Source organism: Camelus dromedarius, chromosome 10, assembly GCF_036321535.1.
Source record: "Camelus dromedarius isolate mCamDro1 chromosome 10, mCamDro1.pat, whole genome shotgun sequence".
Lineage (NCBI taxonomy): Eukaryota > Metazoa > Chordata > Mammalia > Artiodactyla > Camelidae > Camelus > Camelus dromedarius.
In genome coordinates, this window is record NC_087445.1 from 4,675,707 (window position 1) to 4,698,200 (window position 22,494).

The 22,494-nt window shown below is 42.0% G+C and overlaps 2 protein-coding genes across 3 annotated transcripts in view; both read left to right on the top strand.

Moving 5' to 3' along the window:
- Positions 1 to 8,713, top strand: part of C10H9orf153 (chromosome 10 C9orf153 homolog) — a 43,245-nt gene extending 34,532 nt beyond the window's left edge. The window contains exons 6-10 of the mRNA XM_031447289.2: positions 1,478 to 1,557; positions 4,065 to 4,518; positions 4,701 to 4,974; positions 5,745 to 6,016; positions 6,779 to 8,713. The gene's annotated coding sequence lies outside the window, so the exon portion shown is untranslated. The remainder of the gene's footprint in view (positions 1 to 1,477; positions 1,558 to 4,064; positions 4,519 to 4,700; positions 4,975 to 5,744; positions 6,017 to 6,778) is intronic.
- Positions 8,714 to 17,265: 8,552 nt separating this feature from the next.
- GOLM1 (golgi membrane protein 1) overlaps positions 17,266 to 22,494 on the top strand; it is a 65,727-nt gene continuing 60,498 nt past the window's right edge. The window contains exon 1 of one of the 2 annotated variants that reach the window (XM_064490114.1): positions 17,266 to 18,359. The gene's annotated coding sequence lies outside the window, so the exon portion shown is untranslated. Of the gene's footprint in view, positions 18,360 to 18,787; positions 19,001 to 22,494 lie in introns of those variants that run through there. The other variant, XM_064490115.1, reaches the window with a different exon arrangement.

Genomic DNA, 22,494 nt, shown 5'->3' on the forward strand with positions numbered 1-22,494 from the left:
TTCTGGAGGGTAAGTCGGTAATAGATATGGCGGGCTTTTACAATGTACGGACTCGGAAGGTCGCTCTCCAAAAACATGGAAATGCAGATATAAACACAGGAGATGGGTTAAACACACTCACACTCCTTAAAGGGAGAGGTTCACAGCTATAAAATGTGAAAGGTATCTATGTATCTATGTGCTGATAAAGAGTGATTTCTGGAAGATACTCTTAATTGAAAAAAGCAAAGGGCAAGATATATATATATATATTTTTACTATATATATATATCCATTTTGTATAAAATCCATTTTGTATAAAAAAAATACATGTATATGCTTATCCTTTTTAAACAAAAACCTAGCGGGATTAACCAGAAATCAATAAAGTTGATTCCTTACGAGCGATAAGGAGATGCAGGGTTGAGGGATATGAAAGAGATGACGTCACTCTATCCCTTTATACACAGTTCTGACTTTTGGGAACATATTAGTGTTCTATGTATGCATGAAATAAAACGAACAGAGATGAGAAAGAAAGCGAAAATGTATAAAGCAAAGGAAACTGGGAAAACACAAACCCAACTGTAAATCCAATGAACACCGGTAACTACTGAAGGGGAGAAAGAAAGAATCGTTGGGACATGTACACGCGGTCTCTGGCAGTGTGGGAGGAAACTGCAAACACTCTGAGGGCTTTTAGGTAGATCTGGCTTTGCAGTGGTGTGGAAGAAGCAATTCTGAAACGACTTGAGATGTGTGATAGGATTGAACACAACTGTAAATGTGTTGATGTTTTGGAAGCCCGGATTCCCGCTGTGGAAGAGAGGACTTACAAGTACGAGAAGGAGGTTGCTGGGCAAGAAAGACCCCTGGGGGGAGGGGTTGGAATTGGAGGTGTCAGTGTGAACTCGTGATTTCTAAAGTATGTAGTGAATCCTCGTTATTGGAGGATTCCTCCTCTCGCTGACATTTTTCATGACCCCCCGAATCAGTACGTGCACCAGTTTTGTGGCCCTTTGCAGACTCGTGCAGGGTGACTCCCACGTTCCCAGCTGAGGGTGAACAAAGCAGGGCTCTGCCTTCTTGTCTCGGCTCTCATATTGTAAATGTGTCAATTCCCCAGGCTATTCGGTGCCACGCTTCCCCCATTTTTAGGCTTTTTCTTGGTGATTTTGCTGTTTAAAAAAAAAAGCCCCCAAGTGTAGTGCCAAAGAGCTGTCTAATGTCCCCAAGCACAAGAAAGCTGTGATGCGATTTATGGAGAAATACATAAATAAGGCAAACCTAGTTCAGGCATGGAAATACGGTGCTACTGGCCGCAAACTCGATGTTAATGAATCAGCAGTATATCCTAAGAAGGTGTCTTTAAACAAACACACATAAAGCAGAGTTATGTACTGATCAGCTGATGGGAAATGTTGTGACCTAACCTTGTATTTGCCCTCTCGCCAATGGATCAGTGCTTTCTAATTCAGTGTTTGTGCCCATTTTGCAGAACAAATAAGGAGAATTGGGATGAGAAGATTGGCTGTATGTGTATAGACCTGCACATTTGCACATTGCAGAGAAATGGAGGTAGGTCTATTTGCATGTATGTTTATTACATGTATATACACTGTACATACACTGTACATGCATAGATTTCCTGGTTCTGACTGCTGAAGGGCCCGGCAGCAAAAACATCCCAGTAGCAACGAGCACTCCCAGCATCCAGATACTGGTCTCTCATAGCATTTCCCACTAAAAAGAACCAGGGATCCTTGGTAAAATGGCTGATTCCAGGGCTGGGCAGGGTGGCTGCGTGGGTATAAGACGAGCCTGGAACATCTTATCATGCAAGATAGTAGGGAGATGCTCAAAACGAAAAAACACTGCACCCAACAACGGCAGAATGCCCATTTTTTCCCCAAGGGCCCACATAGTGTTCACCAAGATAGGCCATATCCTGGCCAGAAAACAAATTTTTTAAAAATAGAAATTATACAGAGTATGTTCTCAGACCTCAGTAGGATCAAACTAGAAATCAGCAATACAAAGACAACAAAAAAATCTCCGCTTGGAAGTTAGTCAGTCCACTTCTAACTTACAGCACGGGTCAGAAAGGAAGTCTCGAAGGACATAAATGGTATGCCTCACCAAGGCATTTGACCAGAGCTCATAGTCTGTTACCGAGCCCTGTGTCTTATCCATCAGGACACGTGAGTTTTGATGTGAACAAGGGGAGATAGGTCTGAGGATGGACTCCTGTCTGCAGCAAGTACACCAAGGAAGCCATGGGTGAAAGGACTCCATTTTTCCTGGGACAATTCTTTCTACTGCTGTATTTTTTCAAGAACAAATGTGGGGAGGGGTGTGCACAAGGTCCTGGGTTCAATTCCCAGTACCTCCATTTAGAAAAAATTTAAATAAGTAAATAAATAAATAAACCTAATTATCTTCCCCTTCCAAGGGAAAAAAAAAAGAATGAATGTGACACTTGATTTTATTTTTACTGAGATGAAATTTACATAACAAAAGTAACCATTTTCAGGTGCACAATTCAATGTCATTTAATACATTCACAATCTTGTGCAACCACTACCTCTATCTAGTTCTGAAATATTTTCATCACCCCAAAGGAAACCCTGTATGTGTTAAGCTATTCTAACTGTCCCCTCAGCCCCTGGCAACCACCAATATGCTTAGCATCTCTACGGCTTTACCTATGCTTGTAAATGAACCAGAATATATGACTCCCAATTCTGAAATGTGATAGTTTTTCTAAACATCAGAAGGGAAAGATCAAAGAAGGGCAGGTAGAATTTATGTAAATATACATCTGTGATGACTCAGTTGTAGACATCTGCCCAGTTCCCATCAACCCACTTTTCTTTGTGAGGTTCCTCCACAGGACACAGCAGCCATATTTGCACCTGAGCCCTGGGCCCTGGCCTCAGTCGTCTGGACTAAGGGTAGGCACCAGATTCATAGCAGGCAGATCAGATTTTCTCCACTGGACGCTCCATATTGGGCTGACACTTCAGTTCAGGGCGTGTGATTCTTTGGACCAGGGGTGCAATAAATCCAGAAGCTCAAGGGAGCCATTTTCAACCAGATGCCCACAACAGAAAGAAAATGAATGAATTGTTTACACTCCATTTTTCCATAAAATTTATTCAGGTATTTGAAATAGACACATTTTTTAAACATTTTTTTTATTGAGTTATAGTCATTTTACAATGTTGTGTCAAATTCCAGTGTAGAGCACAATTTTTCAGTTATACATGAACATACCTTCGTTGTCACATTCTCTTTCCCTGTGAGCCACCACAAGATCCTGTATATATTTCCCTGTACTACACAGTACAATCTTGTTTATCTATTCTACTTTTTGAAATCCCAGTCTGTCCCTTCCCACCCACCATCCCCCTGGCAACCACAAGTTTGTATTCTATGTCTATGAATCTGTTTCTGTTTTGTATTTATGTTTTTTTTTTCCTAGATTCCGCATATGAGCGATCTCATATGGTATTTTTCTTTCTCTTTCTGGCTTGCTTCACTTAAAATGACATTCTCCAGGAACATCCATGTTGCTGCAAATAGTGTTATGTTGTCGGTTTTTATGGCTGAATAGTATTCCATTGTATAAATACACCACATCTTCTTTATCCAGCCATCTGTTGATGGACATTTAGGCTGTTTCCATGTCTTGGCTATTGTAAATAGTGCTGCTATGAACATTGGGGTGCAGGTGTCATTTTCAAGCAGGGTTCCTTCTGGATATATGCCCAGGAAATAAGTTATACACATTTTAATTGTCCATTTATATTCTGTGCAATAAAATAGCAATATGAACATGAATCCCAATAAATTAAAAATTAATGATCATAATACTAAAAGCATTCATGCTCTTAGTCTAGTATGTTTAATATTATTTTCTAGATTTATATGTGCCCCTGACAAGTTACAAGTAATAGTTTAGGGCAAAAAAAAAATGAATCTTTTAAAACATACCTGAGCTTGCTATTTTAATGATTCTATGATACTGTGAACGCTTCTGCTACAAACAAGTTTGTCCACCTTTAACATTTTTTTTAAAAAAGATTCTTGAAATTTACACACCTGTGAAATGAGGATTCTGAAGGTTGGAATTGGATACGTCCCCTGCGTGCTATTGCCCCCTAGTGGCTGATGACAAGAACCCAACTGTGAGTGCGGGCCTGCCCAGTCACGTGACCCAAGCAGCCTAGCCCTCCCACCCCCGGAAGGTAAACTCCGCCTGCCCCCCAGGGGACTCCGAAGAAAATCTTGCTCCCGTAGGCCCGACTTCTCTCCCAAGATTCCCCAGGGCTGAGGGCTCTAAATTGGGAAAGTGACAAGGAAGCCTGTGGATTCACTCAGGAGGAGGTTCCCAAAACATCTCATGTGACTGTCATGTCATGGATGAAATGCTTTCCACCTCACCTGGCAAAGTCCAGGGCAAAGCGAAAACTGCTGAGTCTCCGGCTAAGGATTCCGGCGAGCTCCCACCTTGCGCGAACAGAGAGGCTGTGGCAGGTACAAAGATACTGGGAGTCCGCCGTCTCCACGAGTTACCTTGGGGGAGTGCCCCAGTTTCTCTGGGTCTGGGTTCCGTCTTCAAAAAATGCCCTGCCAGATTTGCCCCAATCTACCAGGCCTGGCACGAATAATCCCTTACCCTGCAACGTGCCCGGAGCGCTCTGTAAACTCTTTTTCAGCTCCTACACCCGGCATGAATTCAGAAGCTCAGAGCTTCTGAACGGAAAGTACTGTCTCCATCCCTCTGATCACTCTGTGGGACTGTCCTCGCATATGATAAAAACTGAGGTGGTCGCCACTGTCCGAAACTTCTCTGCAGTTCCTCCAGCTTTTGTCCTCAAAAGAAAAGTGCCCAGCCAATGAGACAGTATGCAATCCACAGTGAGAAAGGGGCTGCCTGGTTCTGGACCCTGGATGAGTCACTTCACATCTTTGGATCAGTTTTCTCACCAGGTAAGTGAACAGGTTGGGTGACAGATTCTCCAAGACTGTTATTTGAGTTCTGTGATTAACTGAATATATTCCCCTCTAATTCAGGGTTATCTAAGTCTGCATTGACCACCTCCCTTTTCTCTCTTATTTTCATCCTTCCATTAAAAAAAAAAAGTCACCCTTGTGAAGCTGGAATGAACCATGTGGCTTTGGATTAGAGTCAGACATCATTATGAACTCATAGTTAGCTTTGTATATACAAACGGGTGGATTCAGAGAGAATTACAGGTAAGTGGGGGCTAGCACCCATACATGTATTTCCCAGCTCTGTTCAGTGAAAGGCCTAAGAGCAAATTATTAGGCCTAATTATTATTAGGGAAATGCAAATAAAAACCACAATCTCTTAACAAATGAGAAACCAAAACCCAGCAAGGTAAGCAGAGAGAAAAGTCAAGTGTCAAAACCGGCCCCTCTGAATCCAAAGTTGAGTGTTTTTTCTTTCTAAAGCACACTGCCCCAACTTGAGTTGAATGCAATATGCTTTGTGGACCTCGTTCAGATTTTACTTATTAATATTTTCCATCACTTGTTTAACAGTAACTTCTTGATCATTCTTGTTCTTTCTTTCCTTTCTTTCTTTCATCCTTATAATTACTTTGACCCGAAAAGGATTTTAGACTGAAATGCCTACCATGACAGAAGCATTCTTTTTTTAAAAAATGCAATGCATTTGTTTGGGATTTTTTTTGGGGGGGGATTAGGTTTATTTTATTTATGTATTTTTTTTCAGTGGAGGTACTGGGGATTGAACCCAGGACCTCATGCACACTAAGCTTGCACTCTCCCACTGAGCTATACCCTCCCCTGGAAGGAGGCATTCTAACGGACGCTGGGAGGCGGAAGGGGTCCAGCAGCTTCCCTGACTTCAGTAGGAACAGCTGACGCAGGCAGGTGTGGCCCGTGTCAACGCAGTTACTGAAGCAGGGGCGGTATAACGCCGTCATTGCATAGATCCTGAGAGGCTGCCCGGAGGTGGAGATGTTTAAGCCTCATCTCAGAAAGGTAAGTGGGCATTTCTCAAGTATTTGGGGCCGCAGGAAGGAGGGTGTTCCTAGCAGAGGCGCAGGAGGTATAAGGGACAGGAGCAGTAAACTTTCATCCTTACAGTGATGTTTGCTATGCTCTCTAGATAAAACGTTTTTCTAACTCCATCAGTTCATCAGTTATCATACCACATCTCACATTCTGCTAAATGCTGATGCTTGTATAGATCCTCTTTCAAAAAAGAGTCATGGATTCAGCTCCTCCAATACGGGATCCACTCCCTTTAATAAATTGGCTACAGGTTCTAAACACTCAGGGCACACCGTGGTAACAGGCACTCTGCCTCATTCCACAAACCTGTGTTGATGCCCATGGGCCACGCACCGAGTGAGGTGCTGATGCAGAATCAAAGATGAAGATGAGGGCACCGAGGGGGCTGGCCTGGCGGAGATAGGAGACACCTGCCTTCACCCACGAGAAAAGCCCATTAGAAGACTAATTTCAGCTGTTATTGTATTGGTTCAATTACTGTAAATTCCTTGAAGGCAGGAACCATGTCTGCCTGTGCCTGGAAGTCTCTCTGACGCCTCATGCACTCCTCCCTCCATATCTACTGCCAGGTCTTGCCCATTTTACCCAGAAGTATTTTTCAAATGCACCTGTTTCTCTCCGTCTCTATCGCCGCCTCTGTATTGCCAGCCACCATTGGTCCTTCTTGTGGATTTCTGCAGTTGGTCTCCTTGAATCATTTCTAATCCTTCTATAATCCCTCTCATCTAGTGTCCCCACGTCGGCCAGAGTGATCTCTGTAACAAGCAAGCCTCATCGCGGTCAGCTCTCACCCGTGTTCAGAGTCGCTCCGTGCCTTCCAGCTGTTCTTGGTAAAAAGATGTGACCTGTCTCGTCACACCTCCAATGGGAGCAGAGACCTTGAGTCAAGCCTTTTAGAACTCTCTGCTCTCAGCAGTGGGGAAGGAAAACCTAATATGTCATTTGATGTCATTTGATGCTTAAATGCTGTGTCTGCCACAAATTAATATATCACTTATCACTCATCTAGCATCTAGAGACCTTTCCATATCAGCAAATCCAGAGCTGTTTCTTTTTTCTTAATAACCGCATGGTATTATGTTATGCTCGATGTTTCATAATTTGTTTAACCAGCCCCAGTTCCACGTAAGGTGTTTCCAGTGCCATAGTTACACATTTTGTACATAGATCTTATTAGCTTACTATTCTTCACTTAAAAAATTATTTTAGCAGGGGGTGGTTAATAGCTCAGTGGTAAAGCACAGATTTAGCATGCGTGAGGTCCTGGGTTCAATCCCCAGTACCACCAATTTTAAAAACTCTGTAAAAAAAAAATGTATTTTAGCTCTTCCTGTAAAATTCTGCTTATTCCTACATCTTCCATATAAACTTTTGAATCAGTTTTTGAGCCTTCCTGAAAATTTCTGTTGGAATTGTCAATGAAAATTCAATTAACCATCAAATTAGGAAGGAAAAAAAAAGAGAATTTTATTCAAGCCAAACTGAGGATCATAGCCTGGGAAGCAGATTCTGAGAAAGCTCTGAGAACTGTTCTGCCTGTTAAGAGTCGGAGGCACCGTCATATACATTTTCGAGACAGGATTGTATGTCAAAATGACAAGGTGATATTTTACATAGATTTCACCCAGGATGCTTAATCACGTTAAGGACCTACAGAGCAAGCAGCAAGGCACCATGACCCCTTACAGAGCTGAGAAAGAGTGCATCAGAAGAAAAAAGAAATTGATCTTTACTGCCGAGCAGGCCCTCCTATCTTTGCAGAACTGTGGCTAATGTGTAACGCAGATGCAGACTGCACATCAGGGGGAGAGGGCAGAGGTCCAAATGGACACATAGAGAGAATTTTGTTTAAATCTTTCTTGTCCGCCTTTAAAAGATAAATTTTATTTCATTGGAATCTTGCTCAGAATTGCAATAATTATATAGGTTATATGTAAAAATGAAAAATGAGAACTCGGAATCTGTTTCTGCACAAGAGATTCTATATGAGTTGTGATTTTGCACAAGAAGCCAAAAAAGAAATTGTAAATTATAAGCATAACCCTTCCCCCAAAAGAAAATACAGTTTTATTGCATTGGGAGCCCATTAGGTTATTTAGCTATCAGAAAGGCATCTACTGAGCAGGGCCTGTGTACTGGGACGTAGACAGTGTCTCCGTATTCCAGTGTGTGGACATAATGATAAACATAGAAACACACACACAGAAGCAAAAATGCAGATGGTGAGACTGCTAAGGTAAAGAAAGAAACAGGAAGGGGAGGTGGGACCTGGGAGCTGTTCTTGGTTGGGTGATCCAGGAAGCCCACCTAGAAAGAAATATTTTTTTTTTAATTTATAGTTTTTTAAATTAATTAATTTATTTTTTAATTTAAGCAACTATTTTATTTCATTTTTTTGTTTTTTGGGGGGAGGGGGTTGTAATTAAGTGTACGTATTTATTTTTTATTGGGGATACTGGGGATTAAACCCAGGACCTTGTGCCTGCTAAGCAGACACTCTACCACTGAGCTATACCCTCCCTCCAAGAAACATTTAAACTGAGCTTTGAGTGACCAGAAAGATCCAGCTATGCAGACACTCAAGGGGAGAACGTTTCAGGCAGAAGGAACAGCCAGTGCCAAAGCCCCAGGGCAGGCATGAGATTATCTGCACACGGGGGGGGGGGGGGGGGGGGACCTGAGAGCCGGTGTGCAGCTGCCCAGGGGAAGCATGGTGAAGAGGAGATGGAGGTGGGCTCTGTGAAGTCCATCAGGCAGGGAAAGATGAAGACCTGTGATCTCACATGTGGAATCTGAAAGACAAGGAAAACAACAACAACAAAAAAAAACAAGCTCATAGGTAACAGAGAACAGATTGATGGTGGCCAGAGGTGGGGGTGGGGATGGGGTGAGATGGGTGAAGGTGGCCAAGAGGTCCAGCCTTGTGGTGGATGAAATAAGTTCTGGGATGTAATGTACAGCATGGGGGCTGTAGTTCGTCATACTCTGTTGCATATTTGAAAATCATCAAGAGTAGATCTTAAAAGCTTTCATCACAAGAAAGAAAATGGAACTATGTGAGGTGATGGATGTTAACCAGACTGGCTTTGGTGGTCATTTATATATATATAAATATGAAACCATATATATATATAAATATATATATGAAACCATCATATTGTTCTCGTTAAACTTATCCACGGTGATATGTCAGTTACGAATAAGCCTGAGTGGGAAGTGAGGAACCTCAGACATCGAGGATCCGCAGGCCAGAGACTCTAACACACAGGGCCCTTTATGTTAAACCCCCCAGGGAGGACCCCAGGCTGCCCTGTGTCTACAGAGATGCTTCACAGCAGCGCAAGTCATCTTCCTCCTGCAGGTCGCCGTTCCCTGGGCCCTTTCTCCTCAGTTCCCCTTTGCAATGTTCAGGTTGAACAGAAAGCAAAGGCTGCCCTGGTGGAACTCATACAGGGAACTCCTGTGAGGATTGTGCAGAGAAGGACTGAGCAACGAGGTCTTGACTAGAAGACACCGGGGGCCCAGTTTCTTTTCTTTCATGCCTGGATCTCAGAAATCAGTGATGGACATCTAGGGGGACCCGTAATGGCTCTAGCCCAAGCCAGGCCTGTTAGAAAACAGAATTTTCACGTCCTACTGCCGGGTTAGCCCCTGTTTATGCTTCTTAGGATAAAACCCAGCTCAGGCATCACCACCTTGAATGGTGTGGGTCGGTGTTCCCATTCTCCGACCGTCCCCCACCCCAGGCTAAAAACCAGTCCCTTTGCTCTGTGACCTTGTGCCACCTCCCCTTAGAGGGGTAGAGTGTTCTCCACTCCAGGGATGCTGGCCTTGACCCTGAAGAGTTGTTCTGGCCGATGATATGTGGGTGGAAGTGTCCTGTGACAGTTCCAAGTCGAGGCCCCAGAGGCACTGCATGTTTCCACCTGTCCTCTTGCATTCCTGCCATTTGCCAGGAGAACATGTCCCGGGGTAGCCACTGATCCAAAGTGGACGAGAAACCTGTGAAGCAGACCCACCCACTGACTTGCAGACCATGAGTGAGAAAAAAAAAAAGAATGATTTGCTCTTGCCAGCCAAGTTTTGGGGTGGTTTGTGATGCAGCATCCTCTGTGAACTCTTCCAGCCCTCCCTCCCCCCAGCCACACGCATCACTCCCTCCTCTGAGCCACCTCCCACGCACACGCGCACACTCACGCTCATCCACTGCATTGGGGCAGCTGTGTGCACATCCGTCTGCTCTGACAGCCAAGCACCTCTTTGCAGCAGGAGCACAATGTGCGGCTTAATAAACTTTTATTGAACTCAAGTGAATTCAGAAAAGCTTATTGAGTTTTGCATTACATCGCAAAATTGCTTTTCTTCCATGTTTCTAATTCCTAACACGTACACCAGCGCTTTATGAGTTGGCTGTGTTATTGGCAACGGACTTCCCTTTCATTCCCCGATGTTTAAGCCTTTACTTGGAGTACCTTCCAGTCGAGCTTGAGTGGGTGCCATTCCTAATTAGGATCAGATATCAGAATATTTCCATTTACTCCATAATTCCACTTTCTTCACAACCCACACATGGTAAAACTATTATAATACAAGGAAGCTAGATTTTGATTATCAATATTGTGTGTTTATTAAGAACATGACTTGCCCTTTGCCAGATTCACTCTATAGAATTTTACCAGGTTTTTCACCTCTGACTATCTGGCTTGCTACCATTAATCCTTTCTCCTTTCCCAAGTTATGATCCTTTCCAAGTCCCAGACCCAAGCCTTTCTCATTCTTACTCTCTTTGCTCCACATTTTTGTAGAGGAGGGAGGAAATCTCTTTTTCTCTCTTCCCACCTTAGGTTCATTGGCTGGTGCCCTCTAAATTAGACTGACAAAAGATCAATTAACAAGAGAAAAGCAAAGACACATTTATTAACACATGCATTATGCGTACACAAAGCACTCGGTGGTAACTCTAAGGGCTGGTTAGGACGTGGGCTTATACCACAGCTTAACAAGAAATTTGTAATAAGTGACAAGACAAACGGAAGGGACTTTGGGCTTCTAGGAGTGGCAAACTGGAAAAGTAAATATATGGGGAAATTGGTGGAAGGTAAGGGCTAGGTAGTAATGTTTACAACCTGGGTTCCTCTAGTGTTGTCTCTGAGCCGATAAGCATCTAGAGTTGTCTCTGTGATTAGGAATTCTGGGAGAGGGAGGAAGGGCAGGAGGTTTCTGTTCTGTCTGCTTTCCCTTAATTGCTTTCAGCCTAAAATAATCCTCATACAAGAGTGGCATATTGCAGAGTGGCATATTCTGGACCTGGTCGCCATCTTTTATCATTTCCCTTCTGCTGCAACCAGAAGACCCGGTCCTTTCCTGGTCCTCTGTCTCCCATGCACCCAACCTGCATCCTCCGCATGGGTCCTCGCCCTCTCCCCCTTTCCCCCTCCCACACCGCAGTTCCCCCTTGGAGCTGTCTCTGCCGGTAGACCCTCGGCTTCCCCAGTGACTCCAGGAAGGGCAAACCTGAATTGCTGCTGCTGCTTCTGAAGCTTGAGTGTTTGGGGAAGAGGAGGCTTTGTGGAAAGGAAGAGAGAACCGCTATGGACAGGCAATAGACAACTGGGGCAAATGTTGGGGAGGAGAGCTGCCCAGTGTTTCAAGAGGCGAGGCGAGGAGCCAGGAGGCTCTGCCCCGAGGCAGTCGTGGTTGAGCTGAGAGATGAAGGACAAGTGGCAGCTTCCCAGGCAGCGGAGGGTGGGCACAGTTCCAGGGTTCGCTGGAGGTACAAGAGGGTGAAAATGCCCTGGTCTGGGGCTCCCTGTGACGTGGGGTACTTTACCCTGGATCTCTGGCCATCGCTACCATCGCCTCAAGCCTGTTTGCCATGAGGAGACCCTCACCCAGGACGCCCTTCTTGCCAAAACCTGTGCCTTTAGGCTGGATACAGGCAAACGTAATTTGCATCCCAGCCCTGCATTCTCAGGTGGGCCCTAAATGCAGTCACTAATATCCTGATCAGAAGGAGACAAGACGGTGACTGGGCACACAGAGAAGGGGAGGTGAAGGTGGAGCCGAGAGGGAGATTTGGTGATGCTGGCCTTGAAGATGGGAGTGTGGTGGCCACAGGCCAAGGGATGCTGGTAACCCCCTCGAAGCTGCAGAAACAAGGACTGGATTGTCCCCTAGAGTCCCAGGAGGGAGCACAGCCCTGCCAGTATGTTAATTTCTGCCCAGTGATGCTGATTTGGGGCTTCTGGTTCCCAGAACTATGAGAGAATAATTTCTGTGGTCTTAAGCTAGCAAGTCTGTGGTAATTTGTTACAGTAGCCATGGGGAAATCAGATTGTCTAAAGCCACGTTCTAATAGCCATGCAATAAAATACCTTTTAACCCATCACAGACGGTCACGTGGAAGGACGCTTGCTGATAGGGAAGATGTTTGCTCACATATTAGGAAGAAACTGCCACCTGCAAGACAGCATGCTTGGTTTTGGCATTTATACGGTCCTCATTATTTGCAGATTCCCTGTTTGTGAATTTGCCTACTTGATGAAATGCATTTGTAACCTCCAGATCGAAGTCATTCGCAGACACGCGTGGAGAGGCCAGAAATGTGAGTTGTCAGATATGCGTGTTCCCAGGTGGGATCAGACAAGATGCCCCTCTGTCATCTTGTTTCAGTCCTCACACTCGTACAAGTGTAGTCTATTTAGTGCCACTTTCTCTGCACTTTTGTGCTCCTTGTGGGTGACTCCGCTGTTTAAAATGGCCCCCAAGTGGAGTGTCGAAGTGCTGACAAGTTGTCCTAAGGGCAAGAAAGCTGTGATGTGTCCCATGGAGAAAATACAGGTGTTTCGTAAGCCTTACTCAGGCATGAGTTATAGTCCTGTTGGCCATGAGTTCAATGTTAGTGAACGAACTACATGTATTTAATAAGTGACCTTTAAACAGAAACATACATAAAACAAGGTTACGTGTTGATCTGTTGGTGAAAATGTTGTGACCAAAAGGCTCACGGGAACCTAACCCTGTGTTTCCTCTAGGAGCAATGGGTTGGTGGTGACTTTAAAGGACATAAGTACTGTGACTTATGAGAATCAACTGTACATCCATTGAAATGAATTTTATATGGTGCATGCATGTACACAAATGCAAAGTCTGAAAGAGTACGTACAGGCATTCAAACAGTGATTATCTCTCGGCAACAAGTAGAAGGATGGTCATTTAAACGTTCTTAATTTTGCCAACCTGCATTTTCTAGTTTTTAAGAAAACAATGACTAAGTATTACCTGAATTGTAACTGTTACAATGGATCCAGTGCATCTTCAAACAAAATGAATTCAACATAGTCAGATTATTTGATCATTTTCACAGTAAAGATGAAAGAATAAAAGAGTAAGAAATCTTTTTTTAAGTCACAATAGGACGTTCAAGCATAGCAGGCTGTTCCCAGCCTTCAATCCACTTCATTCTTCCTTTCCTTTTCCTTCGCCCCAGATCTTCCTTGTACGAGCATATCTGGAGGTTTATCATTAACCATTTAAAGCTGATTAAAAATGAACCTGTGATTCAAAACCACATTCTTAATAGGTGAATGGATAAACAAACTGTGATATATCCAGACAATGTAATGTTATTCAAAGATAAGAAGATACAAATATCAAGCCATGAAATGACCTGGAGGGTACCGAAATGCATATTGCTAAGTAAAAAAAGCCCGTCTGAAAAGGCTACATCCTGTATGATTCCAACTAGATGATGTTCTGGAAAAGACAAAACCATGGAGACAGTAAAAAGATCAGTGTTTGCCAGGGGCTTGGATGGAGGGAGAGGGGAACAGACCGAGCACGGAGGGTTTTTAGGGCAGTGAAGCTACTCTGAAAGATACTGCCAGGGTGGACGCATGTCATTACACGTTTGTCAAAACTCATGGAATTTACAACACCGAAAATGAACTCTAATGTCAACTATGGACTTCAGTTGACGGTACTGTATCAATATTGGCCCATCAAACAAAATGAATTCAATAACAAACGTACTGTATTAACACAAGATGGTGATGACAGGGAACTGGGAGTGGGGAGGGTTATAGGAACTCTTTGCAGTTGACACTCAATTTTTCTGTAAACCCAAAACTGCTCAAAAAAAAAAAATAGTCTATTAAAATCAGACCTAAACAATTCATTCAGTTTCTTTCGGAAATTGTAAGGAAATGTGTTGGCTTGTACGGGATAAAAAGGCAGCCATGACTTTTATGCTATCAAAGGCCACTGAGTTTCCCAGTTAAGAACAACAACATAAACTCCACAATATTTTTTCTCTATCTCTGTGGCCAGTTTCTTTCTGGATTGAATATTGGAAGTGAAAACTTCATTTGTTGTTTTATTCCACATTTATAAGATTTTAAAAACAATTTTGTATTTTTATTTTAATTCTTTTTTAAATCAATGTGATTTTGTTTGCCTCACATAGCCATACCACCTTCAAGTATCATTTTTTTTCCTAAGCTAAGATCTCATTGAGGTTACTTGATTTTTTTCTCCATTGCCCAAAAGGCATTTTTTCACCCAGTTATGGTTTACAGATATTTATAATATTATAAGTAAATGTATGATGGGATTTTAAACAATTTATTGCATCAATGAACATTGTAACAATAATGCAAATCAAAACCAGAAAAAACTCAGATTCTCAGAGAAAACCTTGCCAATTTACATTTTTCCATGTTCCTTTCTATATATTGTAATATTGGATAAATACTATATTGTATTTTCTTTACAATAATATATATATTTTTTCATATTTTATATAGTTTTTCGCAATTTTAATTTTAAAGAAAATATATTTCAAGTTAAAATAACACAATTATTATAAGACATAGTTTGTCTTTAGTTTTTTATATTATAAATAAAATATGTATAAAAATGTTTATGCATATAACTTTTCATTTTTTTAAAAAAATGTTAGTTTACAATACATTTTTTAAAAAAGGATTACTGATTTAAAAATTTTTTTGACACCACAGGCTAGAAATTTATTTATACCCAGAACAATGTGTTATCTTGAGACAGATTATTCTTTAATACATTCTGGCCTTTGTCTCTCATTAGATAAAATCACAGAACACCTCACATCAAAATAATACTGAGATATATCAGTGATTCAATTCAAAAACTAAAACTCAAAAAGGAATAAAAGTAAACATTAAGAATATATTTATAATTTTGGAGAGACTTTTTTAAGATGTTGACTTCCTTTTTAAAAAATTTTTTTATTGAAGTGTAGTTGATTTACAATATGTTACAATATTAGTAGTTGATTTACAATATTATAAAGTGATTCAGTTATACATATACATATGTTTTCTTTTTAGATTCTTCTCCATTATATGTTATTACAAGAAATTGAATATAGTTTCCTATGCTCTATAGTAGGTCCTTGTTGTTTATTATATATATTGTGTGTCTGTTAATCTTCACCCCCTAATTTATCCCTCCCCATCCTTCCCCCTTTGGAACCATAGTTTGTTCCTCCTATGTCCGTGAATCTATTTTTTGTTTGTAAACAGAATTTGTATCATTTTTTTTTTAGATTCCACATATGTGATATCATATGATCTTTGTCTTTCTCTGTCTAACTTCACTCAATATGATAATCTCCAGGTCCATCCATGTTGCTGCAAATGGCATTATTTTATTCTTTTTTATGGCTGAGTAGTATTCCATTTTATTTTTATACCATATCTTCTTTATCCAGTCATCTGCTGTTTCCATGTCTTGGCTATTGTAAATAGTGCTGCTATGAATATTAGGGTGCATGTGTCTTTTCAAATTAGTGTTTTCTCTGGATCTATGCTCAGGAATGGAATTGCTGGATCACATGGTAAGTCTATTTTTAGTTTTTTAAGAAACCTCCATACTGTTCTCCATAGTGGCTGCACCAGTTTACATTCCCGCCAACAGTGTAGGAGACTTCCTTTTGAGGAAAGACTTTTTTAAGCCTGTGGCAAATAAATAAATAAAACAGTTGATAGGTTTGAATAAGTGAAAATTAAAATCCTTTGCAGAGCTAAGGAAAAAATGCAAGTTGAGAAAATATGTTTGCAACACATATGACAATCAATAGCCTAATTTCCTTAGTATAAAGAGTGTCCATAAATCAATGAAGAAGGACAAACAGCCCCATAGAAAAATGGGCAAAACACCAGAAAAGGTAATAAAAGTGACTAAAAAACATATATGAAGGTACTCAATTTCTTTCATCACGAAAGAAACGCAAATTAAATCAATGAGATTATTTACATTTATCTGATTGACAAAGATAAGGTTTGCTCCCGCGTAGGGTTCCTGTGTAAAATGACACCGTTTTTTCAGGATGCTTATCCTCTGACAAATACCATAGCTTGAATTTTCCAGAAAGCAGAGCCCAGAGGCAAAGGCTCACATGCTGCTGATTTATTCCAGGAAGCAGGAGCTAAGCCAGCAGGGAAGGTGGGAGACCAGGAAGAGAATGAATTAAAGAAATTATAGAAAAACTGTAACATATTTTTAAACTGTTTTCAGATATCATATAGTTGGCAGTATTGCTGTTTTGGAACTTTTCTCTGTGGGTAATATCGGATAAAACAATCCCCAACACACAGAGACTTGACCAGACCCTAACATACCTCCCAGCTGCTGAAGGCTGTGTCCCTGGGTTGACCCAGCCCCTCTCTGGTCCTGCCTGGGAAAATACTCAGGCTGCCAAAATAATTTACTGTTTGTTCCAGCCAAGAGCTAAGCCCCTGACCTCCCTTAGAGCATTTACTTTAGAACACTTGCAATTTTAAGACCTTTCTCGCGTCCCTTTGAGATGTATATATACCTTCTATCATCCAGGAATGTCTTTCTCAAAGGGAACCTGTCCTTTGAAATGTGACCTTTAAAAAGGATAAGACCCTTGTCATACAGTCTTTGAGACATGGTAAGAACCAACCTTAATATAAGCACCGGTTAGCAGACACCGATGGCTTAATCACATCTTTTAAGGTCCTTAGGGACTTTTCCTTAGCTCACCCGTGTTTATTTTTAAATTTAATGTAATTTAATTTTCGTGGGTGGATATGTAGCTCAGTTTGTGGAGTACATGCTGACCGTGCGTGAGGTACTTGGTTCGATCCCCAGTACCTCCATTTAAAAAAAAAAGAGAAATGAAAAAAATTTAATTTTCACCTCAATGTTTAAAAGGCCTCCTGCCTTTTGTTTCCATGGAGTTGAGCTCAGATGACACTGAGGTCTCTCTTCTACTGCAGCAGTACTGAATAGCATCTCTCTCACAGCCTTTAACTAATGTTCGGTTTTATTTCTTTTGACAGTATGCACCAGTGGAATTGTCCCAATCACAGTAGTGAACATACCCACCCCCTCATATGTTCCCTTGGGCTTTGTGCTGATTCCTCGCTCCTGCCTGACCCTCCCTCCCCACTGCTCAACTGCCAGCAACCACTGATGCGCTTTCTGCCCGTATAGCTTAGATTTTACTTTCTAGACACCCCCTCCTCCAGTTTTATAGAGATATAGTCGACAGACATCACTGTATAAGTTGAAGGTTGTAGATGAAAATTCAATTAACTATCAAGTTAAGAGGGAAAATGAGGTAATTTTATTTGAGCCAAACTGAGGATTATAACCCGGGAAGCAGATTCTCAGAAAGCTCTAAGAACTGTTCCTCCTGTTAGAAGTTGAAGGCGCAGGTGGGTACATTTTCGAGACAAAGGATCGTACATCAAAACGACATACTGAGATTGTAACAGGGAAGAACAGATCTGACTCCATGCTGGATCTGCTTCCTTTACTTTGACCTTTGTATTCTATTGCCTTTGCTACAAGTTAATCACTAGAGGGATGTTGCCTAGAAACTTAAGTTATACATAAGGGCCCATCACTGGGATCCCTGTCTTGCAGGTAATGAGAGTTAAGTTAAATACCTTTGTTTGGCTCCCAGGAAGCATCCTGACAAGGCGCACCTGTGAATGACCACAGGCAGGAAGAAATCAACACCTCCCCTCCGGAGGCGGACCCGGAACCAGGAAGTGTTTGGCTTTGCGCCCTCCCCTTTTAGTATAAAGGCAGCCTAATGCTAACTCAGGACAGGTGGTTCTCTGGGACGCTGGAGAGTTGAGCTGCTGGCTTACAGCCTTTAGCTGGCGTTCGTCTTGGTTTCTCTTGGTCTGCTGGCTTTCCAAGCGGAGTCGCTGTTCCTTGTCCCAGCAACTCGTCTCTGGATTTCTTGGCCTGTCGCGCAGTTTTACATCAAATTCACCCAGGATACATAGTCCAGGTAAGCACGCACGAAGTGAGGAGGAAGTCATGATGCCCTCCAGAGCTGGGAAAGAACGCTGTTCTTTTTTTTTTTTTTTTTAATAGTTTTTGAAGAGTGATTTATTTATTTAGTTTTTTTGGAGGGGAGAGAGTGAGGTAATTAGTTTTATTTATTTATTTATTTAGGAGGTACTGGGGATTTAACTAAGCATGCGCTATGCCCTCCCTGCTAAGAATGCTATTCTTTAAGAAGTTACAGCAAGGAAGAAAGGAAAAAAAAAAATTGACCTTAACGGTTGAGCAGGGCCTCCCATCTTTGAGGTGCTCTGGTTAATGTGTAATGCAGATGCACACTGTACATTAGGGAGGCGGGAGGCAGGAGGCCCAAACTGACAGAGAATTAACTTTTTCTTGTCCTGTCTTAAAATATAAATTTTATTTTGTTAGGTAGTTTAGAGAGAAATGAGCACTGGGCAGGGGGAGAGGAAGGGGAAAGGAACAATCCAGAGCACAAGGAACCTGAGCTGTCAATCAACCAGAGCACAGGGAACTTGAGTTGTCGATCAATCAATCCATCACGAAACCAGGATATAAAAACAGGAGGAAGGAGGAAGCGGTGCCAGTTTTCCCTTCTTGGATCGGCCTGCTCCCAATTCTCAGGTGTGTACTATCTTGCACTTTTTTTTTTTTTTTTTTGCTTCACTAATAAAAATCTTGCTTCTATCACACTATTTGGCTCTCATCAAAAATCTTTTTTTCAGGTGACTAAGAACCGAGGTGATTCTTATTTTCCTTTTCCTGGTAACAATTTCATCAAAGTGGTTTCATTTACGTATTTTGTGAAGTGACTATCACACTAAGTTTGTTAACATCCATCATTCCACATAGATACAATAAAAAGAGAAATCAAGGAAAAAACACGAAGCTTTCCTTGATGAGAGCTCTTAGGATTTCCTTCCTTAACAACTTTCATATATATCATACAGCACTGTTCACCAATCATCATGCTGTACATTACATCCCTGCTAATTATCTTGTAACTGAACATTTGTACCTTGTGACTACTTTTCTACAATTCCAATTCTAAAAAAATGTAGGCTTTAAAAATACATATGGAGTCATACAATAATTTTTTTTTTTTTTGGTCTGGCTTCTTCACTCAGAAAATTATTTTGAGATTCATCCATGTTGTGTGTGTGAGTAGTTCATTAGTGTTTTTTTTCTTTTGCTGTGTAGTATCCTATTATAGAGATAAATTACAATTTTTCCTACCCATTTACCCACTGATGGGATAGCTTCCTGTTTGGGGCTATCACAGATAAAGCTGCTGTGAACACTTGTGTACAAGTCTTGAATGTTTCCTTTTCTTTTGGCTAAATATCTCGGACTGCAATGGCTAGATCATATGGTAGATACATGTTTAACTGCTTAAGAAATAGCCAAATTCTTGGTTCTAGTAGTTTTTTGATTTTTCAAATTCCATCAGATTTTCTGATGGAACGCTTTGATAGATGCGCGTGTGCAAATAAAAACGGGTTTTACTTGTTCTTTTCCAGCCTGGGTGCCTTTCACTTATTTTTCTTGTTCAGTTGTACCCCTAGTACAATGTTAAATAAAAGTGGTGAGAGGAAAAACATCCCCATCCTATCCCTGATCTTAGAGGGAAAATATTCAGTCTTTCACTACTAAGTATGATGTCAGAGGCTTTTGGCAGATGCCCTCTGTCCCAATGAAGAAGTTCCCTTTCACTGTTATTTTGCTGAAATTTTGTATAAGGAATGCATGTTGGATTTTGTCAAATACTTTTTCTCCATCTATTGAGATGATCATATTTTTTGTTTTTTAGTTAATATAGTGGATTAAAATAATTGATTTTCAAATGTTAAAATAATTCTGCTTTCCTGGGATGAACCCCACTTGGTCATGTTGTAGTATCTTCTTAATATACTGTTGGATTCAATTTGCTAAAATGTTGTTAGAATTTTTGCATCTACATTCATGAAGGATATTGGTCTGCAGTTTTCTTTTGTTACCTTTGACTGGTGTCAGTATTAGGGTGATGCTGGCTTTGTAGAATGAATTAGAAAGGATTTCTTCTTCCTTTTCAACTTTTGGGGAAAAGAGTTTGTGTAGAATTGTAATTCTTTTTTTCTTAAATGCTTTTAAAAATTCATCAGTAAGTCCGTTGGGCCTGGTGTCTTAGTCCATTCAGGCTGCCATAACAAAATAACAGACTAGGTAGCTTATACACAATAGAAATATATCTCTCATAGCTCTGGAGTCTGGAAATCCAAGATTCAGGTGCCCTCATGGTCCAGTTCTGGCGAAAGCCCTTTTCCTGGTCAGACTGTTGACTCTTCATTTTATCCTCAGATGGTGCAAGGACCAAGGGAGCTTTCTCAGGCCACTTTATAAGAGCACTAATCCCATTCACAAGGGCTCCACCCTCATGACCTAATCTCCCCAAAGACCCTACCTCTTAATATCATCCCCTCAGGGGTTAGGTTTCAACATATAAGTTTTGGAGGGACACAGACATTCAGACCATAGCAGCTTGGAGCTTGCTTTATTGGGGGAGTTTTAATTACAAATTCAATTTCTTCATTAAATACAAGGATACTCTAGTTCTGCATACTTTTCTTTAACCTTCTCAAAAACCAACATCTTAAAAAATTCCAAATTTTGTCCCAAAGATTCTCATGAAACTTGAAAAGGACCAATTTCCCCCTCAATAAAGATGTAGTTAATTCAGCCAGCTGCCCTGGTACCTAGACATATGGACTTCTTCTGTAAAGTGTTTAAGAATCACTGGCTTAGACACTGACTAATTAGTTGCTGATAAATGAGAGACACTAATGGAGACCTACTTAGAGGCAAATGAGATGGAACTTATGGTCCATAGCCTCCGAGCCACAGGAGCAATGAAGGGAAGTTACTATAGCTGTCCCCAAACCCGATTATGGTCACTGAAGGTCAGTACAAGATCAGAGCCAAGCGATGCAAGGCAAGTCCTCGGAAAAGCCAGGGCTGATGGCCAGCACATGCTCAGCTTTTGCACACTTGGTCTGACCAGATGGTAGGCTAAAGATCGCTAGTGAAAATGTCATTTTGGAATACAGTAGAATATCACTCTAAAAGGGCCACTATTATTAGCTCCCAGTTCAGGCGAAAGGCTTTAGCTCATAAAGATCCTTTTCCTGCACTTAATTAAGGAGACCCATGCTCAAGTGGTAATGTGATATCTTGGTCACCTTTTCCAAAGTGAGCCTGTTCTGGCTGAAAATAATTCTGGCTGTGAACCTTTCCTTGGAAATTTGCATATGTCCCTGTTTGTTTTTTGGTGTTGGGTTTTGGTGTTGAGTCACAGGGTTCCTGGACACCAGAGCTAGGTAGGATGGCAAAAATGATTTTAGGAAAATTGTTCTCATTCTCGGTTATATGTTAGAACTACCTGGGAATTTTAAAACAAGCAAAAACACCAACGCTCAGAAGTCCAGGGGTGGGACCCTGGCATCTGCACACTCTAAAAGCTCCCAGATAATTCTAGTATCTGGCCAGAGCTGTCAGGGTTAAGACCCATTGCTTTAGAACTTTCTAGTATGGTTATCCGGTAGGTTATTCGTTTTGCGGCATTCTCTCAGGTGTGGCTCGACACTGCTCCTCAAACCTCCGCGTGCCCAAGGGCCACCTGGGTGCTGTTTCAGATCCATCTCTAAGGATGGAGAGTCCTTGAGGATCCCGCTCGCGCAGCGCCCAGTTAATACTCGTTTCATCTGTTGCCCGCGGTCAGAGGGTCACAACCCGACAAATTAAAGCTGAGCGGTAACAGCTGTGGGAAGGACTGGTGGAAGAAAAAAGACAAACTTGTGTATACAGACCCCTAAAAACCTGTGTTTCGCTGGCCCCCTCTCTGGGCAGCTTAGGCCGGGACCACTGAAGGAGACGTGAGTGTGGCCGGGAGTGTGATGCTGGGTGTGGTCCGCTCTGGGTTCCGGCAAATCCCTTCGCGGTGGGGGCGCGGGGGCGTCTCTCGCGGGCCCTTCTCGCCGCCGCCGCCGCCGCCGCTGCCCAGCTTACGCGCCTCCTTCGGCAGCGTCGGGACGGCTCCGCGCCGCTCTTGGAGCCGCGTCCCGGGAGGGCGGCGAGCGGCGGGG